Genomic DNA, 23,483 nt, shown 5'->3' on the forward strand with positions numbered 1-23,483 from the left:
AAATATAGACAGTAGGATGAGTCAGTCTTCTTGTACTTAAGTCGGCATTGTGCCTTTTGTATTAAATTCTGATGCAATTTCTGAGATTCATCGTCAATAAGAAGGTCCAAGGGACTCAGTAAACCTGAAGTGAAGCATCGGAATCTATAACTAGTGTCACAGGAATGGTTCAAAGCATGGACAGTAACAAAGGTCAGTCTTCTTGTACTTAAGTCGGCATTGTGCCTTTTGTATATAATTCCGACGCAATATCTGTGTTTCATCGTCAATAAGAATATCAGAGGGATACAGTAATCCTGAAGTGAAGCATCGGAATCTATAACTAGTGTCACAGGAATGGTTAAAAACATAGACAGTAGGAAGAGTCAGTCTTCTTGTACTTAAGTCAGCATTGTGCCTTTTCTATTTAATTCCGATGCACTTTCAGTGTTTCATCGTCAATAAGAAGGTCCAATGTATACAGTAAACATGAAATGAAGCATCGGAATCTATTACTAGCGTCACAGGAATGTTTCAAAACATAGACAGTAGGAGGAGCCAGTCCACAAGTACTGAAGTCGCCATTGTGCCTCTCGTATTTAATTCCGATGCAATTTCTATGTTTCATCGTCAATAAGAAGGTCAGAGGGATACAGTAAACCTGAAGTTAAGCATCGGGGTCTGTAACTAGTGTCACAGGAATGGTTCAAAACAAAGTCAGTATGAAGAGTCAGTCTTCTTGTACTTAAGTCGGCGTTGTGCCTATTGTATTTAATTCCGATGCAATTTCTGTGTTTCATCGTCAATAAGAAGGTCCAAGGGATACAGGAAACCTGAAGTGAAGAATCGGAATCTATAACTAGTGTCACAGGAATGGTTCAAAACATAGACACTATGAAGAGTCAGACTTCTTGTACATAGGTCGGCATTAAGCCCTTTACTATTTAATTCCGATGCAATTACTGTGTTTCATCGTCAATAAGAAGGTCAGAGGGATACAGTAAACCTGAAGTGAAGCATCGGAATCTCTAACTGGTGTCACAGGAATGGTTCAAAACATAGTCAGTAAGAAGAGTAAGTCTTCTTGTACTTTAGTAGGCATTGTGCCTTTTGTATTTAATTCCGATGCAATATCTGTGTTTCATCGTCAATAAGAAGGTCCAAGCGATACAGTAAACCTGAAGTGAAGCATCGGAATCTGTATCTAGTGTCACAGGAGTGGTTCAAAACATAGACAGTAAGTAGAGTCAGTCTTCTTGTACTTAAATCGGCATTGTGCCATTGGTATTTAATTCCGATGCAATGTCTGTGTTTCATCGTCAATAAGAAGGTCAGAAGGATACAGTACACCTCAAGTGAAGCATCGGAATCTATAACTAGTGTCACAGGAATGGTTCAAAACAGTCAGTAAGAGGAGTCAGTCTTCTTGTACTTAAGTCGGCATTGTGCCTTTTGTATTTAATTCCGATGCAATTTCTGTTTTTCATCGTCAATAAGAAGGTCAGAGGGATAGAGTAAACCTGAAATGAAGCATCGGAATCTGTAACTAGCGTCACAGGAATGGTTCAAAACATAGACAGTAAGAAGAGTCAGACTTCTTGTACTTAAGTCGGCATTGTGCCTTTTCTATTTAATTCCGATGCAATTTGTGTGTTTCATCGTCAATAAGGAGGTCCAAGGAATTCAGTAAACCTGAAGTGAAGCATTGGAATCTATAACTAGTGTCACAGGAATGGTTCAAATCATAGACAGTAAGAAGAGTCAGTCCTCTTATTCTTAAGTCGGCAATGTGCCTTTTTTATTTAATTCCGAAGCAATTTCTGTGTTTCATCGTCAATAAGAACGTCCAAGGGATACAGTAAACCTGAGGAGAAGCATCGGAATCTATAACTAGTGTCACAGGAATGGTTCAAAACATAGACAGTAGGAAGAGTCAGTCTTCTTGTACTTAAGTCGGCATTGTGCCTTTTCTATTTAATTCCGACGCAATTTCTGTGTTTCATCGTAAATAAGATGGTCCAAGGGATACAGTAAGCCTGAAGTGAAGCATCGGAATCTATAACTAGTGTCACAGGAATGGTTCAAAACATAGACAAAAATAAGAGTCAGTCTATTTGTACTTAAGTCGGCATTGCGCCATTTGAACTTCATTCCGATGCAATTTCTGTGATTCATCGTCAATAAGAAGGTCCAAGGGGTACAGTAAACCTGAAGTGAAGCATCGGAATCTATAACTAGTGTCACAGGAATTTTTCAAAACATAGACAGTAAGAAGAGTCTGTCTTCTTGCACTTTAGTCGGCATTGTGCCTTTTGTAATTACATCCAATGCAGTTTCTGTGTTTCATCGTCAACAAGAAGGTCAGAGGGATACAGTAATCCTGAAGTGAAGCATCGGAATCTATAACTAGTGTGACAGGAATGGTTCAAAACATAGAAAGTAGGAAGAGTCAGTCTTCTTGTACTTAAGTCTGCATTGTGAATTTTCTATTTAATTCCGATGCAATTTCTGTGTTTCATCGTCAGTAAGAAGGTCCAAGGAAAACAGTAAACCTGAAGTGAAGCATCGGAATCTATATCTAGTGTCACAGGAATGGTTCAAAACATAGACAGTAAGGAGAGTCAGTCTTCTTGCACTTGTCGGCATTGTGCCATTTGTATTTAATTCCGATGCAATTTCTGTGTTTCATCGTCACTAAGAAGGTCAGAGGGATACAGTAAACCTGAAGTGAAGCATCGGAATCTATAACTAGTGTCACAGGAATGGTTCAAAGCAGTCAGTAAGAAGAGTCAGTCTACTTGTACTTACGTCGGCATTGTGCCTTTTGTATTTAATTCCGATGCAATTTCTGTGTTTCTTCGTCAATAAGAAGGTCCAAGGGATACATAAAACCTGAAGTGAAGAATCGGAATCTATAACTAGTGTCACAGGAATGGTTCAAAACATAGACAAAAAGAAGAGTCAGTCTTCTTGTACTCAAGTCGGCATTGTGCATTTTGCATTTAATTCCGATGCAATTTCTGTGATTCATCGTCAATAAGAAGGTCAGAGGGATACAGTAAACCTGAAGTGAAGCATCGGAATCTATAACTAGTGTCACAGGAATGGTTCAAAACAGTCGGTAAGAAGAGTCAGTCTTCTTGTACTTAGGTCGGCATCGTGCCATTTGTATTTAATTCCGATGCAATTTCTGTGCTCCATCGTCAATAAGAAGGTCCAAGGGTTACAGTAAATCTGAAGTGAAGCATCGGAATCTATAACTAGTGTCACAGGAATGGTTCAAAACACAGACAGTAAGAAGAGTCAGACTTTTTGTACTTAAGTCGGCATTATGCCCATTTCAATTTAATTCCGATGCAATTACTGTGTTTCATCGTCAATAAGAAGGTCCGAGGGATACAGTAAACCTGAAGTGAAGCATCGGAATCTATATCTAGTGTCACAGGGATGGTTCAAAACATAGACAGTAGGAAGAGTAAGTCTTCTTGTACTTAAGTCGGCATTGTGCCTTTTGTATTTAATTCCGATGCAATCTCTGTGTTTCATCGTCAATAAGAAGGTCCAAGGGACTCAATAATCCTGAAGTGAAGCATTTGAATCTATAACTAGTGTCACAGGAACGGTTCAAATCTTAGACAGTAAGAAGATTCAGTATTCTTGTACTTAAGCCGGCATTGTTCCTTTTGTATTTAATTCCGATGCAATTTCTCTGTTTCATCGTCAATAAGAACGTCCAAGGGATACAGTAAACATGAAGTGAAGCATCGGAATCTACTACTAGTGTCACAGGAATGGTTCAAAATATAGACAGTAGGATGAGTCAGTACTCTTGTACTTGAGTCGGCATTGTGCCTTTTGTATTTAATTCCGATGCAATTTCTGAGATTCATCGTGAATAAGAAGGTCCAAGGGACTCAGTAAACCTGAAGTGAAGCATCGGAATCTATAACTAGTGTCACAGGAATGGTTCCATGAATAGACAGTAAGAGAGGTCAGTCTTCTTGTACCTAAGTCGGCATTGAGCCTTTTGTATTTAATTCCGATGCAATTTCTGTGTTTCATCGTCAATAAGAATATCAGAGGGATACAGTAATCCTGAAGTGAAGCGTCGGAATCTATAAGTAGTGTCACAGGAATGGTTAAAAAAATAGACAGTAGGAAGGGTCAGTCTTCTTGTACGTAAGTCAGCATTGTGAATTTTCTATTTATTCCGATGCACTTTCTGTGTTTCATCGTCAATAAGAAGGTCCAAGGTATACAGTAAACATGAAATGAAGCATCGGAATCTATTACTAGCGTCACAGGAATGTTTCAAAACATAGACAGTAGGAAGAGTCAGTCTACATGTACTTAAGTCGTCATTGTGCCTTTTGTATTTAATTCCGATGCTATTTCTGTGGTTCATCGTCAATAAGAAGGTCCAAGGGATACAGGAAACCTGAAGTGAAGAATAGGAATCTATAACTAGCGTCACAGGAATGGTTAAAAACATAGACAGTGTGAAGAGTCAGACTACTTGTACATAGGTCGGCATTAAGCCCTTTTCTATTTAATTCCGATGCAATTACTGCGTTTCATCGTCAATAGGAAGGTCAGAGGGATACAGTAAACCTGAAGTGAAGCATCGGAATCTCTAACTGGTGTCACAGGAATGGTTCAAAACATAGTCAGTAAGAAGAGTCAGTCTTCTTGTTCTTAGGTAGGCATTGTGCCTTTTGTATTTAATTCCGATGCAATATCTGTGTTTCATCGTCAATAAGAAGGTCCAAGCGATACAGTAAACCTGAAGTGAAGCATCGGAATCTGTATCTAGTGTCACAGGAATGGATCAAATCATAGACAGTAAGTAGAGTCAGTCTTCTTGTACTTAAGTCGGCATTGTGCCTTTTGTATTTAATTCCGATGCAATGTCTGTATTTCATCGTCAATAAGAAGGTCAGAAGGATACAGTACACCTCAAGTGAAGCATCGTAATCTATAACTAGTGTCACAAGAATGGTTCAAAACAGTCAGTAAGAAGAGTTAGTCTTCTTGTACTTAAGTCGGCATTGTGCCTTTTGTATTTAATTCCGATGCAATTTATGCTTTTCATCGTCAATAAGAAGGTCAGAGGGATACAGTACACCTGAAGTGAAGCATCGGAATCTATAACTAGTGTCACAGGAATGGTTCAAAACACTCAGTAAGAAGGGACAGTTTTCTTGTACTTAAGTCGGCATTGTGCCTTTTGTATTTAATTCCGATGCAATTTCTGTGTTTCATCGTCGATAAGAAGGTCAGAGGGATACATTAAACCTGAAGTTTAGAATCGGAATCTATAACTAGTGTCACAGGAATGGTTCAAAACATAGACAGTAGGAAGAGTCAGTCTTCTTGTACTTGAGTCGGCATTGTGCCTTTTGTATTTAATTCCGATGCAATCTCTGTGTTTCATCGTCAATAAGAAGGTCCAAGGGACTCAATAAACCTGAAGTGAAGCATTGGAATCTATAACTGGTGTCACAGGAATGATTCAAATCTTAGACAGTAAGAAGATTCAGTCTTCTTGTACTTAAGCCGGCATTGTGCCTTTTGTATTTAATTCCGATGCAATATCTCTGTTTCATCGTCAATAAGAACGTCCAAGGGATACAGTAAACGTGAAGTGAAGCATCGGAATCTATTACTAGTGTCACAGGAATGGTTCAAAATATAGACAGTAGGAAGAGTCAGTCTTCTTGTACTTGAGTCGGCATTGTGCCTTTTGTATTTATTTCCGATGCATTTTCTGAGATTCATCGTCAATAAGAAGGTCCTAGGGACTCAGGAAACCTGAAGTGAAGCATCGGAATCTATAACTAGTGTCACAGGAATAGTTCAAAGCATAGACAGTGAGAGAGGTCAGTCTTCTTGTACTTAAGTCGGCCTTGAGCCTTTTGTATTTAATTCCGATGCAATTTCTGTGTTTCATCGTCAATAAGAATATCAGAGGGATACAGTAATCCTGAAGTGAAGCGTCGGAATCTATAAGTAGTGTCACAGGAATGGTTAAAAACATAGACAGTAGGAAGAGTCAGTCTTCTTGTACTTAAGTCAGCATTGTGCCTTTTCTATTTATTCCGATGCACTTTCTGTGTTTCATCGGCAATAAAAAGGTCCAAGGTATACAGTAAACATGAAATGAAGCATCGGAATCTATTACTAGCGTCACAGGAATGTTTCAAAACATAGACAGTAGGAAGAGTCAGTCTACATGTACTTCAGTCGTCATTGTGCTTTTTGTATTTAATTCCGATGCTATTTCTGTGGTTCATCGTCAATAAGAAGGTCCAAGGGATACAGGAAACCTGAAGTGAAGAATCGGAATCTATAACTAGTGTCACAGGAATGGTTCAAAACATAGACAGTAAGAAGAGTCAGACTACTTGTACATAGGTCTCCATTAAGCCCTTTTCTATTTAATTCCGATGCAATTACTGTGTTTCATCGTCAATAAGAATTTCAGAGGGATACAGTAAACCTGAAGTGAAGCATCGAAATCTCTAACTGGTGTCACAGGAATGGTTCAAAACATAGTCAGTAAGAAGAGTCAGTCTTCTTGTTCTTAGGTAGGCATTGTGCCTTTTGTTTTTAATTCCGATGCAATATCTGTGTTTCATCGTCAATAAGAAGGTCCAAGCGATACAGTAAACCTGAAGTGAAGCATCGGAATCTGTATCTAGTGTCACAGGAATGGTTCAAAACATAGACAGTAAGTAGAGTCAGTCTTCTTGTACTTAAGTCGGCATTGTGCCATTTGTATTTAATTCCGATGCAATGTCTGTGTTTCATCGTCAATAAGAAGGTCAGAAGGATACAGTACACCTCAAGTGAAGCATCGGAATCTATAACTAGTGTCACAAGAATGGTTCAAAACAGTCAGTAAGATGAGTCAGTCTTCTTGTACTTAAGTCGGCATTGTGCCTTTTGTATTTAATTCCGATGCAATATATGCTTTTCATCGTCAATAAGAAGGTCAGAGGGATACAGTACACCTGAAGTGAAGCATCGGAATCTATAACTAGTGTCACAGGAATGGTTCAAAACAGTCAGTAAGAAGTGTCAGTCTACTTGTACTTACGTCGGCATTGTGCATTTTGTATTTACTCCGATGCAATTTCTGTGTTCCATCGTCAATAAGAATTTCAGAGGGATACAGTAGACCTGAAGTGTAGCATCGGAATCTATAACTAGTGTCACAGGAATGGTTCAAAACATAGACAGTAGGAAGAGTCAGTCTTCTTGTACTTAAGTCGGCATTGTGACCTTCCTATTTAATTCCGATGTAATTTCTGTGTTTCATCGTCAATAAGAAGGTCCAAGGGATAAATAAAACCTGAAGTGAAGAATTGGAATCTATAACTAGTGTCACAGGAATGGTTCAAAACATAGACAAAAAGAAGAGTCAGTCTTCTTGTACTCAAGTCGGCATTGTGCATTTTGCATTTAATTCCGATGCAATTTCTGTGATTCATCGTCAATAAGAAGGTCAGAGGGATACAGTAAACCTGAAGTGAAGCATCGGAATCTATAACTAGTGTCACAGGAATGGTTCAAAACAGTCCGTAAAGAGAGTCAGTCTTCTTGTACTTAGGTCGGCATCGTACCATTTGTATTCAATTCCGATGCAATTCCTGTGTTCCATCGTCAATAAGAAGGTCCAAGGGTTACAGTAAATCTGAGTTCAAGCATCGGAATCTATAACTAGTGTCACAGGAATGGTTCAAAACATAGACAGTAAGAAGAGTCAGACTTTTTGTACTTAAGTCGGCATTATGCCCATTTCAATTTAATTCCGATGCAATTACTGTGTTTCATCGTCAATAAGAAGGTCAGAGGGATACAGTAAACCTGAAGTGAAGCATCGGAATCTATATCTAGTGTCACAGGAATTGCTCAAAAACATAGTCAGTAAGGAGAGTCAGTCTTCTTGAACTTAAGTCGGCATTGTGCCTTTTGTATTTAATTCACATGCAATTTCTGTGTTTCGTCGTCAATAAGATGGTCAGAGGGATACAGTAAATCTGAAGTGAAGCATCGGAATCTATAACTAGTGTCACAGGAATGGTTCAAAACACTCAGTAAGAAGAGACAGTCTTCTTGTACTTAAGTCGACATTGTGCCTCTCGTATTTAATTCCGATGCAATTTCTGTGTTTCATCGTCAATAAGAAGGTCAGAGGGATACATTAAACCTGAAGTGTAGCATCGGAATCTATAACTAGTGTCACAGGAATGGTTCAAATCATAGACAGTAGGAAGAGTCAGTCTTCTTGTACTTAAGTCGGCATTGTGCCTTTTGTATTTAATTCCGATGCTATTTCTGTGTTTCATCGTCAATAAGAAGGTCCAAGGGACTCAATAAACCTGAAGTGAAGCATTGGAATCTATAACTAGTGTCACAGGAATGGTTCAAATCTTAGACAGTAAGAAGATTCAGTCTTCTTGTACTTAAGCCGGCATTGTGCCTTTTGTATTTAATTCCGATGCAATTTCTCTGTTTCATCGTCAATAAGAACGTCCAAGGGATACAGTAAACATGAAGTGAAGCATCGGAATCTATAACTAGTGTCACAGGAATGGTTCAAAATATAGACAGTAGAATGAGTCAGTCTTGTGGTACTTGAGTCGGCATTGTGCCTTTTGTATTTAATTCCGATGCAATTTCTGAGATTCATCGTCAATAAGAAGGTCCAAGGGACTCAGTAAACATGAAGTGAAGCATCGGTATCTATAACTAGTGTCACAGGAATGATTCAAAGCATAGACAGTAAGAAAGGTCAGTCTTCTTGTACTTAAGTCGGCATTGAGCCTTTTGTATTTAATTCCGATGCAATTTCTGTGTTTCATCGTCAATAAGAATATCAGAGGGATACAGTAATCCTGAAGTGAAGCATCGGAATCTATAACTAGTGTCACAGGAATGGTTAAAAACATAGACAGTAGGAAGAGTCAGTCTTCTTGTACTTAAGTCAGCATTGTGCCTTTGCTATTTAATTCCGATGCACTTTCTGTGTTTCATCGTCAATAAGAAGATCCAAGGTATACAGTAAGCATGAAATGAAGCATCGGAATCTATTACTAGCGTCACAGGAATGTTTCAAATCATAGACAGTAGGAAGAGTCAGTCTACATGTACTTAAGTCGTCATTGTGCCTTTTGTATTTAATTCCGACGCAATTTCTATGTTTCATCGTCAATAAGAAGGTCAGAGGGATACAGTAAACCTGAAGTGAAGCATCGGGATCTGTAACTAGTGTCACAGGAATGGTTCAAAACAAAGTCAATAAGAAGAGTCAGTCTTCTTGTACTTAAGTCGGCGTTGTGCCTATTGTATTAAATTCCGATGCAATTTCTGTGGTTCATCGTCAATAAGAAGGTCCAAGGGATACAGGAAACCTGAAGTGAAGAATCGGAATCTATAACTAGTGTCACAGGAATGGTTCAAAACATAGACAGTAAGAAGAGTCAGACTACTTGACATAGGTCGGCATTAAGCCCTTTTCTATTTAATTCCGATGCAATTACTGTGTTTCATCGACAATAAGAAGGTCAGAGGGATACAGTAAACCTGAAGTGAAACATCGGAATCTCTAACTGGTGTCACAGGAATGGTTCAAAACATAGTCAGTAAGAAGAGTCAGTCTTCTTGTTCTTAGGTTGGCATTGTGCGTTTCGTATTTAATTCCGATGCAATATCTGTGTTTCATCGTCAATAAGAAGGTCCAAGCGATACAGTAAACCTGAAGTGAAGCATCGGAATCTGTATCTAGTGTCACAGGAATGGTTCAAAACATAGACAGTAAGTAGAGTCAGCCTTCTTGTACTTAAGTCGGCATTGTGCCATTTGTATTTAATTCCGATGCAATGTCTGTGTTTCATCGTCAATAAGAAGGTCAGAAGGATACAGTACACCTCAAGTGAAGCATCGGAATCTATAACTAGGGTTACAAGAATGGTTCAAAACAGTCAGTAAGAAGAGTCAGTCTTCTTGTACTTAAGTCGGCATTGTGCCTTTTGTATTTAATTCCGATGCAATTTCTGTTTTTCATCGTCAATAAGAAGGTCAGAGGGATAGAGTAAACCAGAAATGAAGCATCGGAATCTGTAACTAGCGTCACAGGAATGGTTCAAAATATAGACAGTAAGAAGAGTCAGAAATCTTGTACTTAAGTCGGCATTATGCCCTTTTCAATTTAATTCCGATGCAATTACTGCGTTTCACCGTCAATAAGAAGGTCAGAGGGATACAGTAAACCTGAAGTGAAGCATCGGAATCTCTCACTAGTGTCACAGGAATGGTTCAAAACATAATCAGTAAGAAGAGACAGTCTGCTTGTACATATGTCTGTATTGTGCCTTTTGTATTTAATTCCGATGCAATATCTGTGTTTCATCATCAATAAGAAGGTCCAAGGGATACAGTAAACCTGAAGTGAAGCATCGGAATTTGTAACTAGCGTCGCAGGAATGGTTCAAAACATTGTCAGTAAGAAGAGTCAGTCTTCTGGTACTTAAGTCGGCATTGTTCCTTTTCTATTTACTTCCGATGCAATTTCTGTGTTTCTTCGTCAATAAGAACGTCCAAGGGATACATTAAACCTGAAGTGTAGCATCGGAATCTTTAACTTGTGTCACAGGAATGGTTCAAACATAGACAGTAGGAAGAGTCAGTCTTCTTGAACTTAAGTCGGCATTGTGCCTTTTGTATTTAATTCCGATGCAATTTCTGTGTTTCATCGTCAATAAGAAGGTCCAAGGGACTCAATAAACCTGAAATGAAGCATTGGAATCTATAACCAGTGTCACAGGAATGGTGCAAATCTTAGACAGTAAGAAGATTCAGTCTTCTTGTACTTAAGCCGGCATTGTGCCTTTTGTATTTAATTCCGATGCAATTTCTCTGTTTCATCGTCAATAAGAACGTCCAAGGGATACAGTAAACATGAAGTGAAGCATCGGAATCTATAACTAGTGTCACAGGAATGGTTCAAAATATAGACAGTAGGATGAGTCAGTCTTCTTGTACTTAAGTCGGCATCGTGCCTTTTGTATTTAATTCCGATGCAATTTCTGAGATTCATCGTCAATAAGAAGGTCCAAGGGACTCAGTAAACCTGAAGTGAAGCATCGGAATCTATAACTAGTGTCACAGGAATGGTTCAAAGCATAGACAGTAAGAAAGGTCAGTGTTCTTGTACTTAAGTCGGCATTCAGCCATTTGTATTTAATTCCGATGGAATTTCTGTGTTTCATCGTCAATAAGAATATCAGAGGGATACAGTAATCCTGAAGTGAAGCATCGGAATCAATAACTAGTGTCACAGGAATGGTTAAAAACATAGACAGCAGGAAGAGCCAGTCTTCTTGTACTTAAGTCAGCATTGTGCCTTTTCTATTTGATTCCGATGCACTTTCTGTGTTTCATCGTCAATAAGAAGGTCCAAGGTATACAGTAAACATGAAATGAAGCATCGGAATCTATTACTAGCGTCGCAGGAATGTTTCAAAACATAGACAGTAGGAAGAGTCAGACTACATGTACTTAAGTCGTCATTGTGCCATTTGTATTTAATTCCGACGCAATTACTATGTTTCATCGTCAATAAGAAGGTCAGAGGGATACAGTAAACCTGAAGTGAAGCATCGTGATCTGTAACTAGTGTCACAGGAATGGTTCAAAGCAAAGTCAGTAAGAAGAGTCAGTCTTCTTGTACTTAAGTCGGCGTTGTGCCTATTGTATTAAATTCCGATGCAATTTCTGGGGTTCATTGTCAATAAGAAGGTCCAAGGGACACAGGAAACGTGAAGTGAAGAATCGGAATCTATAACTAGTGTCACAGGAATGGTTCAAAACATAGACAGTAAGAAGAGTCAGACTACTTGTACATAGGTCGGCATTAAGCCCTTTTCTATTTAATTCCGATGCAATTTCTGTGTTTCATCGTCAATAAGAAGGTCAGAGGGATACAGTAAACCTGAAGTGAAGAATCGGAATCTCTAACTGGTGTCACAGGAATGGTTCCAAACATAGTCAGTAAGAGGAGTCAGTCTTCTTGTTCTTAGGTAGGCATTGTGCGTTCTGTATTTAATACCGATGCAATATCTGTGTTTCATCGTCAATAAGAAGGTCCAAGCGATACAGTAAACCTGAAGTGAAGCATCGGAATCTATAACTAGTGTCACAGGAATTTTTCAAAGCATAGACAGTAAGAAGAGTCTGTCTTCTTGTACATTAGTCGGCATTGTGCCTTTTGTAATTACTTCCGATTCAGTTTCTGTGTTTCATCGTCAACAAGAAGGTCAGAGGGATACAGTAATCCTGAAGTAAAGCATCGGAATCTATAACTAGTGTCACAGGAATGGTTCAAAACATAGAAAGTAGGAAGAGTCAGTCTTCTTGTACTTAAGTCTGCATTGTGAATTTTCTATTTAATTCCGATGCAATTTCTGTGTTTCATCGTCAATAAGGAGGTCCATGGGATACAGTAAACCTGAAGTGAAGCATCGGAATCTATAACTAGTATCACAGGAATGGTTCAAATCATAGACAGTAAGAAGAGTCAGTCCTCTTGTACTTAAGTCGGCATTGTGGTTTTTGTATTTAATTCCGATGCAATTTCTGTGTTTCATCGTCAATAAGAACGTCCAAGGGATACAGTAAACCTAAAGTGAATCATCGGAATCTATAACTTGTGTCACAGGAATGGTTCAAAGAATAGTCTGTACGAAGAGTCAGTCTTCTTGTACTTAAGTCGGCATTGTGCCTTTTCTATTTAATTCCGACGCAATTTCTGGGTTTCATCGTCAATAAGAAGGTCCAAGGGATACAGTAAAGCTGAAGTGAAGCATCGGAATCTATAACTAGTGTCACAGGAATGGTTCAAAACATAGACGAAAAGAAGAGTCAGTCTTCTTGTACTTAAGTCGGCATTGTGCCATTTGTATTTCATTCCGATGCAATTTCTGTGATTCATCGTCAATAAGAAGGTCCAAGGGTTAGAGTAAACCTGAAGTGAAGCATAGGAATCTATAACTAGTGTCACAGCAATGGTTCAAAACATAGACAAAAAGACGAGTCAGTCTTTTTGTACTTAAGTCGGCATTGTGCCTTTTGTATTTAATTCCGATGCAATTTCTGAGTTTCATCGTCAATACGAAGGTCAGAGGGATACAGTAAACCTGAAGTGAAGCATCGGATTCAATAACTAGTGTCACAGGAATGGTTCAAAACAGTCAGTAAGAAGAGTCGGTCTTCTTGTACTTAAGTCGGCATTGTGCCTTTTGTATTTAATTACGATGCAATTTCTGTGTTTCATCGTCAATAAGAAGGTCAGAGTGATACAGTAAACCTGAAGTGTAGCATCGGAATCTATAACTAGTGTCACAGGAATAGTTCAAATCATAGACAGTAGGATGAGTCAGTCTTCTTGTACTTAAGTCGGCATTGTGCCTTTTGTTTATAATTCCGATGCAATTTCTGTGTTTCATGGCCTATAAGAAGGTCCAAGGCATTCCGTAAACCTGAAGTGAAGCATCGGAATCTGTAACTAGTGTCACAGGAATGGTTCAAAAAATAGACAGTAAGAAGAGTCAGAAATCTTGTACTTAAGTCGGCATTGTGCCTTTTCGATTTACTTCCGATGCAATTTCTGTGTTTCATCGTCAATAAGAACGTCCAAGGGATACAGTAAACCTGAAGTGAAGCATCGGAATCTATAACTAGCGTCACAGGAATGGTTCAAAACATAGACAGTAAGAAGAGTCAGTCTTCTTGTACCTAAGTCGGCATTGTGCCTTTTCTATTTAATTCCGATGCAATTTCTGTGTTTCATCGTCAATAAGAAAGTCAGAGGGATACAGTAAACCTGAGGTGAAGCATCGGAATCTGTAAATAGCGTCACAGGAATGGTTCAAATCATAGACAGTAAGAAGAGTCAGTCTTCTTGTACTTAAGTCGGCATTGTGCCTTTTCTATTTAATTCCGATGCAATTTCTGTTCTTCATCGTCAATAAGAAGGTCCAAGGGATACAGTAAACCTGAAGTGAAGCATCGGAATCTAAACTAGTGTCACACGAATGGTTCAAAACATAGACAAAAAGAGGAGTCAGTCTTCTTGTACTTAAGTCGGCATTGTGCCTTTAGTATTTAATTCCGATGCAATTTCTGTGTTTCGTCGTCAAAAAGAAGGTCAGAGGGATACAGTAAACCTGAATTGAAGCATCGGAATCTATAACTAGTGTCACAGGAGTGGTTCAAAACATAGACAGTGGGAATAGTCAGTCTTCTTGTACTTAAGTCGGCATTGTGCCTTTTGTATTTAACTCCGATGCACTATCTGTGTTTCATCGTCAATAAGAAGTTCCCAGGGATACAGTAAACCTGAAATGAAGCATCGGAATCTATAACTAGTGTCACAGGAATGGTTCTGAACATAGGCAGTAGGAAGAGTCAGTCTTGTTGTACTTAAGTCGGCATTGTGCCTTTTCTATTTCATTCCGATGCACTTTCTGTGTTTCATCGTCAATAAGAAGGTCCAAGGGATGCAATAAACCTGAAATGAAGCATCTGATTCTATAACTAAGGTCTTAGGACTGTTTCAAAACATAGACAGGAGGAAGAGTCAGTCTTGTTGTACTTAAGTTGGCATTGTGCCTTTTCTATTTAATTCCGATGCAATTTCTGTGTTTCATCGTCAATAAGAAGGCCAGAGGGATACAGTAAACCTAAAGTGAAGCATCGGAATCTATAACTAGTGTCACAGGAATGGTTCAAATCATAGTCAGTAAGATGAGTCAGTCGTCTTGTACTTAAGTCGGCATTGTGCCTTTTGTATTTAATTCCGATGCAATTTCTGTGTTTCATCGTCAATAAGAAGGTCAGAGGGATATAGAAAACCTGAAGTGAAGCAATGTAATCTGTAACTAGTGTCACAGGTATGGTTCCAAACATAGTCAGTAAGAAGAGTCAGTTTCCTTGTACTTAAGTCGGCATTGTGCCTTTTCTATTTAATTCCGAAGCAATTTCGGTGTTTCATCGTCAAAAAGAAGGTCCAAAGGATACAGTAAACCTAAAGTGAATCATCGGAATCTATAACTTGTGTCACAGGAATGGTTCAAAAAATAGTCTGTACGAAGAGTCAGTCTTCTTGTACTTAAGTCGGCATTGTGCCTTTTGTATTTAATTCCGATGCAATTTCTGTGTTTCATCGTCAATAAGAAGGTCCAAGGGAAACAGTAAACCTGAAGTGAAGCATCGGAATCTATAACTAGTGTCACAGGAATGGTAAAAACATAGACAAAAAGAAGAGTCAGTCTTCTTGTACTTAAGTCGGCATTGTGCCCTTTGTATTTAATTCCGATGCAATTTCTGAGTTTCATCGTCAATAAGAAGGTCAGAGGGATACAGTAAACCTAAAGTGAAGGATCGTAATCTATAACTAGTGTCACAGGAATGGTTCAAAACAGTCAGTAAGAAGAGTCAGTCTTCTCGTCCTTATGTCGGCATTGTGCTTTTGTATTTAATTCCGATGCAATTTCTGTGTTTCATCGTCAATAAGAAGGTCCAAGGGATACAGTAAACCTGAAATGAAGCATCGGAATCTATAACTAAGGTCACAGGACTGTTTCAAACATAGACAGTAGGAAGAGTCAGTCTACATGTACTTACGTCGGCATTGTGCCTTTTGTATTTAATTCCGATGCAATATCTGTGTTTCATCGTCAATAAGAAGGTCCAAGGGATACAGTGAACCTGAAATAAAGCCTCGGCTTCTATAACTAGTGTCACAGGAGTGGTTCTAAACATAGACAGTAGGAAGAGTCAGTCTTGTTGTACTTAAGTCGGCATTGTGCGTTTTCTATTTCATTCCGATGCACTTTCTGTGTTTCATCGTCAATAAGAAGGTCCAAGGGATACAAGCATCTGATTCTATAACTAAGGTCTTAGGACTGTTGCAATACATAGACAATAGGAAGAGTCAGTCTTGTTGTACTTAAGTCGGCATTGTGCCTTTTCTATTTAATTCCGATGAAATTTCTGAGTTTCATCGTCAAAAAAAAGGCAAGAGGCATACAGTAAACCTGAAGTGAAGCATCGGAATCTATAACTAGTGTCACAGGAATGGTTCAAAGCAGTCAGTAAGAAGAGTCAGTCTTCTTGTACTTATGTCGGCATTGTGCATTTTGTATTTAATTCCGATGCAATTTCTGTGTTTCATCGTCAATAAGAAGGTCCAACGGATACAGTAAATCTGAAGTGAAGCATCGGAATCTATAACTAGTGTCACAGGAATGGTTCAAAACATAGACAGTAAGAAGAGTCAGTCTTCTTGAACTTAAGTCGACATTGTTTGTTTTGTATTTAATTCCGATCCAATTTCTGTGTTTCATCGCCAGAAAGAAGGTCAGAGGGATACAGTAAACCTGAAGTGAAGCATCGGAATCTATAACTAGTGTCACAGGAATGGTTCAAAACATAGACAGTAGGAAGAGTCAGTCTTCTTGTACTTAAGTCGGCATTGTGCCTTTTGTAATTAACTTCGATGCACTATCTGTGTCTCATCGTTAATACGAAGATCCAAGGGATACAGTAAACCTGAAATAAAGCATCGGAATCTATAACTAGTGTCGCAGGAATGGTTCAAAACATGGACAGTAGGAAGAGTCAGTCTTCTTGTACTTAAGTCGGCATTGTGCCTTTTGTAATTAACTTCGATGCACCATCTGTGTTTCATCGTCAATAAGAAGGTCCTACGGATACAGTAAATCTGAAGTGAAGCATCGGAATCTATAACTAGTGTCACAGGAATGGTTCAAAACATAGACAGTAAGAAGATTCAGTCTTCTTGTACTTAAGTCGACATTGTTTCTTTTGTATTTAATTCCGATCCAATTTCTGTGTTTCATCGCCAGAAAGAAGGTCAGAGGGATACAGTAAACCTGAAGTGAAGCATCGGATTCAATAACTAGTGTCACAGGAATGGTTCAAAACAGTCAGTAAGAAGAGTCGGTCTTCTTGTACTTAAGTCGGCATTGTCCCTTTTCTATTTAATTACGATGCAATTTCTGTGTTTCATCGTCAATAAGAAGGTCAGAGTGATACAGTAAACCTAGAGTGTAGCATCGGAATCTATAACTAGTGTCACAGGAATAGTTCAAAACATAGACAGTAGGAAGAGTCAGTCTTCTTGTACTTAAGTCGGCATTGTGCCTTTTGTTTATAATTCCGATGCAATTTCTGTGTTTCATGGCCTATAAGAAGGTCCAAGGCATTCAGTGAACCTGAAGTGAAGCATCGGAATCTATAACTAGTGTCACAGGAATGGTTCAAAATATAGACAGTAAGAAGAGTCAGAAATCTTGTACTTAAGTCGGCATTATGCCCTTTTCAATGTAATTCCGATGCAATTACTGCGTTTCACCGTCAATAAGAAGGTGAGAGGGAAACAGTAAACCTGAAGTGCAGCATCGGAATCTATAACTAGTGTCACAGGAATGCTTCAAAACATAGTCAGTAAGAAGAGTCAGTCTTCTTGAACTTAAGTCGGCATTGTGCGTTTTGTATTTAATTCCGATGCAATTTCTGTGTTTCATCGTCAGTAAGAATGTCCAAGGGATTCAGAAAACCTGGAGTGAAGCATCGGAATCTATAACTAATGTCACAGGAATGGTTCAAAACATAGACAGTAAGAAGAGTCAGTCTTCTTGTACATAAGTCGGCATTGTAACTTTTCTATTTAATTCCGATGCAATTTCCGTGTTTCATCGTCAATAAGAAGGTAAGAGGGATACAGTAAACCTGAAGTTAAGCATAGGAATCTATAACTAGTGTCACAGGAATGGTCCAAAACATAGTCAGTACGAAGAGTCAGTCTTATTGTACTTAAGTCGGCATTGTGCCTTTTGTATTTGATTCCGATGCCATTTCTGTGTTTCATCGTCAATAAGCAGGTCAGAGGGATACAGTAAACCTTAAGTGAAGCATCGGAATCTATAACTAGTGTCACAGGAATGGTTCAAAACATAGTCAGTAAGAAGAGTCAGTCTTCTTGTACTTAAGTCGGCATTGTGCCTTTTGTATTTAATTCCGTGCCATTTCTGTGTTTCATCGTCAATAAGAAGGTCAGAGGGTACAGTAAACCCGAAGTGAAGCATCGGAATCTGTTACTAGCGTCACAGGAATGGTTCAAAACATAGACAGTAAGAAGAGTCAGTCTTCTTGTATTTAAGTCGGCATTGTGCCATTTTCAATTTAATTCCGATGCAATTACTGTGTTTCATCGTCAATTAGAAGGTCAGAGGGATACAGTAAACCAGAAGTGAAGCATCGGAATCTGTAAGTAGTGTCACAGGAAGTGTTCATAACATAGTCAGTAAGAAAGTCAGTCTTCTTGTACTTACGTCGGCATTGTGCCTTTTGTATTTATTTCCGATGCAATATCTGTGTTTCATCGTCAATAAGAAGGTCCAAGGGATACAGTCAACCTGAAGTGAAGCATCGGAATCTGTAACTAGCGTCATAGGAATGGTTCAAAACATAGACAGTAAGAAGAGTCAGTCTTCTTGTACATAAGTCGGCATTGTGCCTTTTCTATTTAATTCCGATGCAATTTCCGTGTTTCATCGTCAATAAGAAGGTAAGAGGGATACAGTAAACCAGAAGGTAAGCATAGGAATCTATCACTAGTGTCACAGGAATGGTCCAAAACATAGTCACTACGATGAGTCAGTCTTATTGTACTTAAGTCGGCATTGTGCCTTTTGTATTTAATTCCGTGCCATTTCTGTGTTTCATCGTCAATAAGAATGTCAGAGGGATCCAGTAAACCTTAAGTGAAGCATCGGAATCTATAACTAGTGTCACAGGAATGGTTCAAATCATAGTCAGTGAGAAGAGTCAGTCTTCTTGTACTTAAGTCGGCATTGTGTTTTTTTATTTTAATTCCGATGCAATTTCTGTGTTTCATCGTCAATAAGTAAGTCAGAGGGATTCAGTAAACCTGAGGTGAAGCATCGGAATCTGTAAATAGCGTCACAGGAATGGTTCAAATCATAGACAGTAAGAAGAGTCAGTCTTCTTGTACTTAAGTCGGCATTGTGCCTTTTCTATTTAATTCCGATGAACTTTCTGTGTTTCATCGTCAATAAGAATGTCGAAGGGATACAGTAAATCTGATGTGAAGCATCGGAATCTATAACTAGTGTCACAGGAATGGTTCAAAACATAGACAAAAAGAGGAGTCAGTCTTCTTGTACTTAAGTCGGCATTGTGCCTTTAGTATTTAATTCCGATGCAATTTCTGTGTTTCATCGTCAAAAAGAAGGTCAGAGGGATACAGTAAACCTGAAGTGAAGCATCGGAATCTATAACTAGTGTCACAGGAGTGGTTCAAAACATAGACAGTGGGAATAGTCAGTCTTCTTGTACTTAAGTCGGCATTGTGCCTTTTGTATTTAACTCCGATGCACTATCTGTGTTTCATCGTCAATAAGAAGGTCCAAGGGATACAGTAAACCTGAAGTGAAGCAACGGAATCTAAACTAGTGTCACAGGAATGGTTCAAAACATAGACAAAAAGAGGAGTCAGTCTTCTTGTACTTAAGTCGGCATTGTGCCTTTAGTATTTAATTCCGATGCAATTTCTGTGTTTCATCGTCAAAAAGAAGGTCAGAGAGGTACAGTAAACCTGAAGTGAAGCATCGGAATCTATAACTAGTGTCACAGGAGTGGTTCAAAACACAGACAGTAGGAAGAGTCAGTCTTGTTGTACTTAAGTCGGCATTGTGCCTTTTCTATTTCATTCCGATGCACTTTCTGTGTTTCATCGTCAATAAGAAGGTCCAAGGGATGCAATAAACCTGAAAAGAAGCATCTGATTCTATAACTAAGGTCTTAGGACTGTTTCAAAACATAGACAGGAGGAAGAGTCAGTCTTGTTGTACTTAAGTTGGCATTGTGCCTTTTCTATTTAATTCCGATGCAATTTCTGTGTTTCATCGTCAATAAGAAGGCCAGAGGGATACAGTAAACCTAAAGTGTAGCATCGGGATCTATAACTAGTGTCACAGGAATGGTTCAAATCATAGTCAGTAAGATGAGTCAGTCGTCTTGTACTTAAGTCGGCATTGTGCCTTTTGTATTTAATTCCGATGCAATTTCTGTGTTTCATCGTCAATAAGAAGGTCAGAGGGATATAGAAAACTTGAAGTGAAGCAATGTAATCTGTAACTAGTGTCACAGGTATGGTTCCAAACATAGTCAGTAAGAAGAGTCAGTTTCCTTGTACTTAAGTTTGCATTGTGCCTTTTCTATTTAATTCCGAAGCAATTTCGGTGTTTCATCGTCAAAAAGAAGGTCCAAAGGATACAGTAAACCTAAAGTGAATCATCGGAATCTATAACTTGTGTCACAGGAATGGTTCAAAAAATAGTCTGTACGAAGAGTCAGTCTTCTTGTACTTAAGTCGGCATTGTGCCTTTTGTATTTAATTTCGATGCAATTTCTGTGTTTCATCGTCAATAAGAAGGTCCAAGGGAACAGTAAACCTGAAGTGAAGCATCGGAATCTATAACTAGTGTCACAGGAATGGTGAAAACATAGACAAAAAGAGGAGTCAGTCTTCTTGTACTTAAGTCGGCATTGTGCCCTTTGTATTTAATTCCGATGCAATTTCTGAGTTTCATCGTCAATAAGAAGGTCAGAGGGATACAGTAAACCTAAAGTGAAGGATCGTAATCTATAACTAGTGTCACAGGAATGGTTCAAAACAGTCAGTAAGAAGAGTCAGTCTTCTTGTCCTTATGTCGGCATTGTGCCTTTTGTATTTAATTCCGATGCAATTTCTGTGTTTCATCGTCAATAAGAAGGTCCAAGGGATACAGTAAACCTGAAATGAAGCATCGGAATCTATAACTAAGGCCACAGGACTCTTTCAAACATAGACAGTAGGAAGAGTCAGTCTACATGTACTTACGTCGGCATTGTGCCTTTTGTATTTAATTCCAATGCAATATCTGTGTTTCATCGTCAATAAGAAGGTCCAAGGGATACAGTGAACCTGAAATAAAGCCTCGGCTTCTATAACTAGTGTCACAGGAGTGGTTCTAAACATAGACAGTAGGAAGAGTCAGTCTTGTTGTACTTAAGTCGGCATTGTGCGTTTTCTATTTCATTCCGATGCACTTTCTGTGTTTCATCGTCAATAAGAAGGTCCAAGGGATACAATAAACCAGAAATGAAGCATCTGATCCTATAACTAAGGTCTTAGGACTGTTGCAAAACATAGACAATAGGAGGAGTCAGTCTTGTTGTACTTAAGTCGGCATTGTGCCTTTTCTATTTAATTCCGATGAAATTTCTGAGTTTCATCGTCAATAAGAAGGCAAGAGGGATACAGTAAACCTGAAGTGAAGCATCGGAATCTATAAGTAGTGTCACAGGAATGGTTCAAATCATAGTCAGTAAGATGAGTCAGTCTTCTTGTACTTAAGTCGGCATTGTGCCTTTTTTATTACATTCCGATGCAATTTCTGTGTTTCATCGTCAATAAGAAGGTCAGAGGGATACAGTAAACCTGAAGTGAAGCATCGGAATCTATAACTAGTGTCACAGGAATGGTTCAAAACAGTCAGTAAGAAGAGTCAGTCTTCTTGTACTTATGTCGGCATTGTGCCTTTTGTATTTAATTCCGATGCAATTTCTGTGTTTCTTCGTCAATAAGAAGGTCCAACGGATACAGTAAATCTGAAGTGAAGCATCGGAATCTATAACTAGTGTCACAGGAATGGTTCAAAACATAGACAGTAAGAAGAGTCAGTCTTCTTGTACTTAAGTCGACATTGTTTCTCTTGTATTTAATTCCGATCCAATTTCTGTGTTTCATCGCCAGAAAGAAGGTCAGAGGGATACAGTAAACCTGAAGTGAAGCATCGGAATCTATAACTAGTGTCACAGGAATGGTTCAAAACATAGACAGTAGGAAGAGTCAGTCTTCTTGTACTTAAGTCGGCATTGTGCCTTTTGTAATTAACTTCGATGCACTATCTGTGTTTCATCGATAATACGAAGATCCAAGGGATACAGTAAACCTGAAATAAAGCATCGGAATCTATAACTAGTGTCGCAGGAATGGTTCAAAACATGGACAGTAGGAAGAGTCAGTCTTCTTGTACTTAAGTCGCCGTTGTGCCTTATCTATTTAATTCCGATGCACTTTCTGTGTTTCATCGTCAATAAGAAGGTCCAAGGGATACACTAAACCTGAAATGAAGGATCGGAATCTATAACTAAGGTCACAGGACTGTTTCAAACATAGACAGTAGAAAGAGTCAGCCTACATGTACTTACGTCGGCATTGTCCCTTTTGTAGTTAATTCCGATGCAATATCTGTGTTTCATCGTCAATAAGAAGGTCCTAGGGATAGAGTAAACCTGAAGTGAAGCATCGGAATCAATAACTAGTGTCACAGGAATGGTTCAAAACATAGACAGTAAGAAGAGTCAGTCTTCTTGTACTTAAGTCGGCATTGTGCCTTTTGTATTTAATTCCGATGCAATTTCTGTGTTTCATCGTCAATAAGAAGGTGAGAGGGAAACAGTAAACCTGAAGTGCAGCATCGGAATCTATAACTAGTGTCACAGGAATGCTTCAAAACATAGTCAGTAAGAAGAGTCAGTCTTCTTGAACTTAAGTCGGCATTGTGCGTTTTGTATTTAATTCCGATGCAATTTCTGTGTTTCATCGTCAATAAGAATGTCCAAGGGATTCAGCAAACCTGGAGTGAAGCATCGGAATCTATAACTAATGTCACAGGAATGGTTCAAAGCATAGACAGTAAGAAGAGTCAGTCTTCTTGTACATAAGTCGGCATTGTAACTTTTCTATTTAATTCCGATGCAATTTCCGTGTTTCATCGTCAATAAGAAGGTAAGAGGGATACAGTAAACCTGAAGTTAAGCATAGGAATCTATAACTAGTGTCACAGGAATGGTCCAAAACATAGTCAGTACGAAGAGTCAGTCTTATTGTACTTAAGTCGGCATTGTGCCTTTTGTATTTGATTCCGATGCCATTTCTGTGTTTCATCGTCAATAAGCATGTCAGAGGGATACAGTAAACCTTAAGTGAAGCATCGGAATCTATAACTAGTGTCACAGGAGCGGTTCAAAATATAGTCAGTAAGAAGAGTCAGTCTTCTTGTACTTAAGTCGGCATTGTGCCTTTTGTATTTAATACCGATGCAATTTCTGTGTTTCATCGTCAATAAGAAGGTCCAAGGGATACAGTAAACCTGAAGTGAAGCTTTGGAATCTATAACTGGTGTCACAGGAATGATTCAAACATAGAGAGTAAGAAGAGTCAGTCTACTTGTACTTAAGTCGGCATTACGCCGTTTTCAATTTAATTCCGATGCAATTACTGTGATTCATCGTCAATAAGAAGGTCAGAGGGATACAGTAAACCTGAAGTTAAGCATAGGAATCTA

Source organism: Schistocerca americana, unplaced genomic scaffold (genome assembly GCF_021461395.2).
Source record: "Schistocerca americana isolate TAMUIC-IGC-003095 unplaced genomic scaffold, iqSchAmer2.1 HiC_scaffold_19, whole genome shotgun sequence".
Taxonomy (NCBI): domain Eukaryota; kingdom Metazoa; phylum Arthropoda; class Insecta; order Orthoptera; family Acrididae; genus Schistocerca; species Schistocerca americana.